This window comes from Trichechus manatus, unplaced genomic scaffold (genome assembly GCF_000243295.1).
Source record: "Trichechus manatus latirostris isolate Lorelei unplaced genomic scaffold, TriManLat1.0 scaffold00105, whole genome shotgun sequence".
NCBI classification, from domain to species: Eukaryota; Metazoa; Chordata; class Mammalia; order Sirenia; family Trichechidae; genus Trichechus; species Trichechus manatus.
This window is the reverse complement of record NW_004444041.1, coordinates 3,762,542-3,769,854: the sequence shown is the minus strand read 5'-3', so window position 1 is coordinate 3,769,854 and position 7,313 is coordinate 3,762,542. Positions and strand designations below refer to the sequence as shown.

At 36.3% G+C, this 7,313-nt stretch overlaps 1 long non-coding RNA gene across 1 annotated transcript in view; it reads right to left on the bottom strand.

Moving 5' to 3' along the window:
• Positions 1 to 743: 743 nt before the first annotated feature.
• Positions 744 to 7,313, bottom strand: part of LOC111821783 (uncharacterized) — a 46,946-nt gene continuing 40,376 nt past the window's right edge. Inside the window, exon 5 of the long non-coding RNA XR_002825115.1 lies at positions 744 to 820. This is a non-coding gene — a long non-coding RNA (uncharacterized LOC111821783). The remainder of the gene's footprint in view (positions 821 to 7,313) is intronic.

The window sequence follows — 7,313 nt, the reverse complement described above, 5'->3', positions numbered from 1 at the left end:
TTAGGTTAGCAGCCAAGCACTTAAACTACTGCACCACCAGGGCTCCTCATCTGGCACACAGTAACCACAAATTAACAGCATATTTTAAACCTGGGGAGACATTTTACGCACTTTAGAGTTTGGCTAAATGAGTAATTTTTGTTGAAATTATGTGGTTAGAAGGCTAGAGGCTCTGGTAGGCTGAATAATGGCACACAAAACATCAATGTCCTAATCTCCAGAATCTGGGAATGTTACCTTAAATTGCAGAAGGGAATTTGCAGATGTGGTTAAGGACCTTGAGATGGGGAGATTATCCTGGATTATCTGGATATGTCCTAAGTGGTCCTTATAAGAGGGAGGCAAGAGGTCAAAGAGACAGTAGGACGTGTGAAGACACAAGCAAGTGGTTGTAGTGATTACAAGACAAGGTGTACCGGCAGCCACTAGAAGCTCTAAAAGGCAAGAAAAGGGATACTTCCTTCAGAATTTCCAGAAGGAACCAGCCCTACCAACACCTTGACTTTACCTCCAGAAGACTCATTTTGGACTTCTCTCCTCTAGAATTCTAAGATAATAAATTTGTGTTGTTTTTAGCAGGTAAATTTGTGATAAGTTGTTACAGTAACAACAAGAAAACTAATAATACAGAGGATATTGAACAAAAATCAGGATATTACCATTCTGAAATACAGTTTGGCAATTTACTATAAAATTAAACATACATTTACTACATGACCTAGCAATTCCACTCCTATGTACTTACCCATGAGAAATGAAAACTTAGAGTCTTGCGTACAGCATTCCTGGCCAACTGCCTAGAAGAGCTCCATATTTGCTCCTATTCCAAAGACAGGTGATCCAAGAGAATGCAGAAATTATTGAACAATATCATTAATATCACATGCAAGTAAAATTTTGCTGAAGATCATTCAAAAGCAGTTGCAGCAGTACATCAACAGGGAACAGCCAGAAATTCAAGCTGGATTCAGAAGAGGACATAGAATGAGGGATATCATTGCTCGTGACAGATGGAACTTGCCTGAAAGCAGAGAATACCAGAAAGATGTTTCCTTGTGCTTTATTGACTATGCAAAGGCATTCAATTGTGTGGATCATAACAAATTATGGATAACATTTCAAAGAATGGGAATTCCAGAACGTATAATTGTGCTCATGAGAAATTTGTACATAGACCAAGAGGCAGTCATTCAAACAGAACAAGGGGATACTGCATGGTTTAAAATCAGGAAAAGTGTGTCAGGGTTGTATCTTTTCACCATACTTATTCAATCTGTATGCTGAGCAAACAATCCAAGAAGCTGTACTCTGTGAAGAAGAATGAGGCATCAGGATTGGAGGAAGACTCATTAACAAACTGCCTTATACAGATGACACAACCTTGCTTGCTGAAAGTGAAGAGGACTTGAAGCAGTTACCGGTGAAAGATCAAAGACTACAGCCTTTAGTATGGATTACACCTCAACATAAAGAAAACAAAAACCCTCACAACCGGACCAATAAGCAACATCATGATAAACAGAGAAAAGAGTGAAGTGGTAACAGATTTCATTCTATCTGCAATCAACGCCCATGGAAGCAGCAGTCAAGAAAGTAAACGACACATTGCATTAGACAAATCTGCTGCAAAAGACCTCTTTAAAGTGTTGAAAAGCAAAGATGTCACTTTAAGGATTAAGGCATGCTTCACCCAAGCCATGGTGTTTTCGATCACCGCATATGCATGGGAAAGCTGAACAATGAATAAGGAAGACCGAATAAGAATTGATGTCTTTGAATTATGGTGTTGGCAAATAATATTGAATATACCATGGACTGCCAGAAGAACAAATAAATCTATCTTGGAAGAAGTCCAGCCAGAATGCTCCTTAGAAGCAAGGATGGCGAGACTTTGTCTCACATACTTTGCACATGTTATCAGGAGGGACCAATCCCTGGAGAAGGACATCATGCTTGGTAACGCAGAGGGTCATCAGAAAAAGAGGAAGACCCTCAATGAGATGAATTGACACAGTGGCTGCAACAGTGGTCTCAGGCATAAGAATGATGGTGAGGATGACACAGGACTGGGCAGTGTTTTGTTCTGTTGTACCTAGGGTGGCGATGAGTCATTACCGACTCAATGGCACCTAACAACAACAACATACAGTATTCCTAGCAGCTTTATTCCTAATAGCCAAAATCTGGTAACAACCCATATGTCCATCAATAGGTGAATAGATAAATAGATAAACAAATTATGATATATTCATATAATGGAATCCTAAAACATAGGAATGGAAGGAAATAAGCCACTGACATCACAACAACATAGGTGACTTCCCAAAACATTATGCTGGTTCAAGCCAGGGGGAAAAAAGTGCATACTACATATTATTCCATTCTCATAAGTTCTAGGAGAAGCAAAATTAAGCTATAGTGATCAGATCAGTGGTTTCAGTGGCTTCTTGAAGGGGCAGAGGAGGGGGCATTGATTGTAAAGAAGCATGAGGCAGGGTGAAATAAATGTTTCATATTTTGACTGTGGTGGTGAATATATGCATTATGAATTTATCAACTCATTACATTGTCCTGGCAAACTAATAGCTGTATTCAACACTTAAACTATATTAAGGACATTAGAATAGATAATTAAATCCATGTGGATTCCAAAGGTGTCCACCTGATTTCCAGAAAATAGCATGGGCAATTGGGTGAACAAATATTTATTTAATAAATTAAACTAAAACTTATTGTCATAGAGTTGATTCTGACTCATGGCGACCTCATGCGTTTCAGAGCAGATCTACACTCCATAGGATTTTCAATATAGAGTTGCTATGAGTCGGAATTGACTCAATGGCAATGGGTTTGGATTTTTTTTTTTTTTTTTTTTTTTTTGGAATCTTATGGAAATAAATCAACAGGCCTTTCTTTTGTGGCATCACTGGGTGGATTCAAACCACCAACCTTTGGGTTAGTAGTTGAGCGCGAACCATTTGTACCAATTACAAGTGTTACAATTCCAAAACTTAAGAGGTTATTCAGAATATACAAAACATAAAAGAATTGCTGTTTTTTAAAAAAAGTATCCTTTCCTTTGGGGGATGTTGTTCCTTTAAGGAAGCCCTATGCTTTTGGTGAAACTATGTGAACTGACCCTTTATTTAGGTAAAAATAAAATGTTTGAATATTATCTATTTCATATGATCTGACCTAAAGAAAAGCCAAATTTTCAACCAGTCCCAGTTCAAAGCCAAGCATTAAAACATAACCAAGATATGTGCTCTTCTCTTACAAAGCAAAAAAAAAAAAAAAAATTATATCATTGAGTAAATACCCTCTTCCCAAGTACACTTTAAAAATTAGAATAAAATGATTGCTATTGCTTTATTCTCTGTCAATTGAATTTCAAATATAGTATATGCTTTAGAAAGTATTTTTACATACAAAATGCTGTCGGTTTAAAACACCCTGCATATATTTACATTCCAAATTAGTGTCACTTTCATCATATGTTACCATAGTGGAGTGTTTCTTCTCGAATGCATTAAAAAAAGAGCAAAAAGCAGGGTACTCTTAAGCAAGCAGATTTTGACAAGCTGCTCTGCAGAGCCTAAGTGCATATTTTTGATTAATTCAGGTATCTATAATTAACTAAAGAGCAATCTACGGTTAACCAATTTCAATCCCTTTCAGCTCATTCCTTCAAGTCTTCACGTTTCTAGTCACTGATTAAAGTAATGGTCGTATTACGAGCGGAAGCTACTTTCCTATGAGTGAGTTGGGAAGATGGATACATGATGTGAATCTATTGTAAAAGTAAAATTAAATTAAAAGGTCAGAACTTATAACTATGCTATCTGCTTCTATTTTTAAGTAGCAACAGTAATTATCCTAAGGTAAGGAGAGTTGTGGGGAAAACCTGTAAGGTTTACTTCTTCTGTTTTGCTTCCTTTTTCTAAAAATTTAGAGGAGTTTGGATAGATTATTTCAGTCCTTTTGGAAGAACGTATACGGAAGGCATACTCTTAGGAATCCTTTACCTTTGACTGGAGGGGTCTTACACAGGTTTAGATTCAGGGAAGAAAGAAGTTTTGTTTGAAGAAGAATACAGAGTGATTTATTAAAGTTGGGACCCTTCAGTACTGGGAAAGGGTCCTAATAAATTCTACTTTTCATCATAGAATAATACCTGAATTGCTGAAAATGAAGGAAAGAGAGATGGTACTGCCACCAAAACATGTATTTTCCTCTCTAGATTTTTAGGAAGTATACAAAACACATTCCCCTCCATTTTTAAATGCAGGAAATAAAAGAGAGTTAAATATTGAAATTTCATTAATACTTTCATCTTCAACTTTTTTTCTGAGAAAATTTTCTGTCTTTGGAGACCCTAAAAAGGGGGTTTTATAGAATTTTCAAAGTGTTTCTGCTCAAAGCAATCAATGCTTTCTCTCACATAACAAACCATTCCCATTATACTTATTCCAAAGATCTAATTACTCCTCCTCTCCCAGTAAGTCCAAATTTCCAAATCTACTCAAACTCCAAATTAGCAAAGGATGCAATTATTTAGTATGTTTTTATATCTGTGCTAATAGAGCCAAGTCCACATACAATCCAGTGACAAAAAGTGACTATGTTTGAGAATGAGGAGACTTACTTTAAATACCTCCTTTGAGATTAAAATGTATATATATATATACTGGGTTGTTTGTTTCTCCTTAAACTGTCTCACTTTTAATCTTCCGGCTGCCAGATGGTGGAACTGAATATCCACCTATCCTGAAGCTGGTACCTAGGTAGGGTAGTATGAGTCATAACGGGAAGAAGAAAAATAAGAAAATAGTTTCTCTATGTTTAAAAAAAAAGTATCCTTTTTATTTTCTCCTCATTTGTCTAACTCCAAGGCAGTGAATAATGATTATAAAAGACACCAAACTTCAGTCCATTTTATCCATCTGGGTAGAGAAGTATGACAGGCGTGCGTGGGTGTGGATGTGTGTTGTGAGAATGTATAAGCAGGAATACAGGCTTGAGAGAGCGCAAAAGTGAGAGCGACAAAATGGACTGTGAAAATTTAAGTCTACCCCAAATCCTGATTAACAAGTCTGTTATTTAATCTTCATTTATCTTAACTCATTTTTCAGTCAGGACACATGGGTGTTATTTTTTTCAAGGAAGCTTTCTCTGATTAGGAATGCAGAACCAATAGAAATGTGGACTATTATTTGAAATGCTTCCGTAGCCCTTATTTGTCAGTAAATACGGATGCAGATGGGGAAGTCTCAATAACTAAAACAAAGTGTAGGAGGTAAAATGGCCACACTGGTAACGAGGAGAGATAAACCCAAAGCTAAAGTTTCCTATTCAGGTCTTTGCCTATAGACTCTGATACTTACCTTGAATGAGATCTATTTTCATTAACAGTGCCTTATTCTTTTCCCTTTTAAACTCCCATTGTTGGGCCTATTTTTGTTTTGCCCCTTGACTTATCTTTCATCTTCCACTGCTTAAATTTTCTCTAATTTTTTGCCGTGTAATGTTCTTCTGGAACCCTGGTGGCGCAGTGGTTAAGAGCTCATCTGCTAACCAAATGGTCGGTAGTTCAAATCCATCAGTGGCTCCTTGGGAACCCTATGGGGCAGTCCTGCTCTGTCCTATAGGGTCATTATGAGTCGGAATCAACTCTACAGCAATGGGTTTGGATTGGTTTTGGTTAATGTTCTTTTAAATTTCTATTATCACTTATGTCGGTTACTACAACTTCTCTTAATCTTTTTAACTATTTTAGAGGTTTCTTTCCCTCTATAAATGTGCCTTATGGTTCTTGGATAATTCAGTTCCTTTAATGAAGTAACTTATATAGCCAGATCCTCTTTGATTAACCTACTCATTTATGAAAAGTGCAGGGTTACCTGTGAGCATGCTCCCGGAGAGGAAAACGGCATTTGTTAACCAACAATCCAGGGTAGTGATAACATTAACTAGGATTTAGAGGTGATATTTAAAAATCCTTTTCATTAATATTATCCCTTGTAATTCTCATAACCAAACATTATTATAGCCCCATTTTATGTAGAAAGAACTAAGAAAAATTTAACCCTTTGTTCAAGGTCATACAGCTAGCAAATGGAACGAGATCTAAATTCAGACCCTTTAACTGAAAATCCCATATTCTTTCCAACATACCACCCTGGGTAATGTAGAATGGGGCTTAAAAGTTAAGATCTACACTATCCATGAGTTAAACTTAAGGGAAGTCCTGAGAAATATACATTTCATTTAATGCTTTTACTTTGGAAAGCTTGCTTAAGTTACGTTTCATTAATATAAGTGCCCCCTTAGATCAGGGGCCAGCAAACCACAGCCTATGGGCTAAATCAGGTCTGGCAAGAGATTTTGTAAGTAAAGTTTTATTGGCATGCAGCCACACCTATTTGTTTATCTATCATCTGTGGCCGCTTTTGCACTATAACTTTAGATTTTAGTAATTGCAACGGGGACTACATGTCCACAAAAACTAAAATATTTACTATCTAGACCTTTTCAAAAAATGTTCACTGGACCCTGCTTTCTTTTTTTTTTTTTTTGCTATTATTCATCCTTAAAAATCCAGTAGAAAAATGTACTGATGAATTAAATCAACTGTTGTAGAAGGTGAAACAATAGTTAAGGAGACCCTGTAGGAAACTGCTTTGTAGTCATCAAAGTATAATTTCCTTATGAGTAGACTGTGCCTATGCATGGCTACCAAATTAGCCATTCTAAGAGAGTTTTGAATGTTTCAATAATATCTAGTGCCAGTCACACCATAGTTGAATGATTCTACCCTGGGTACTCTTAATTAGTTATTGAAAATCAATACCTCAAAAATCAATTGGGTTGTGGTCCAGTTATTTCAAACATATAAACTCAAATCGTAAAGAAATTCCTGAGTTTCCAGGTTGCTTGAGCAGGGATTTTGCTAATATTGGCTAGAGTCTCCCCCAGATGAGAATTAATTGATTTGCTTAAGAAAGAAAAATGTTGAGAAATGTTTCTGTCTTTTACAGAGATTAAATCTGTTGGATGTTCACTGCCATGAATTAATGATCACTAAACAATATGATATGCCAGATGTTTGAGAAATGCATGTACTAATTATACAGCTCCATTTTTAACTTCTCAACTCGTGAAACCATTGGTCCTGAGAAGTTGCTTTTTTTTACTCTAGACTCTGATAAACACCAAAGGATCATAGTAAATATATATATATACCCTATGATTGTTCTTTGGAAAATTGATTGGAGAGGCAATGATGGAAGCAAAGAGAGCTTTTAGGAGATTAT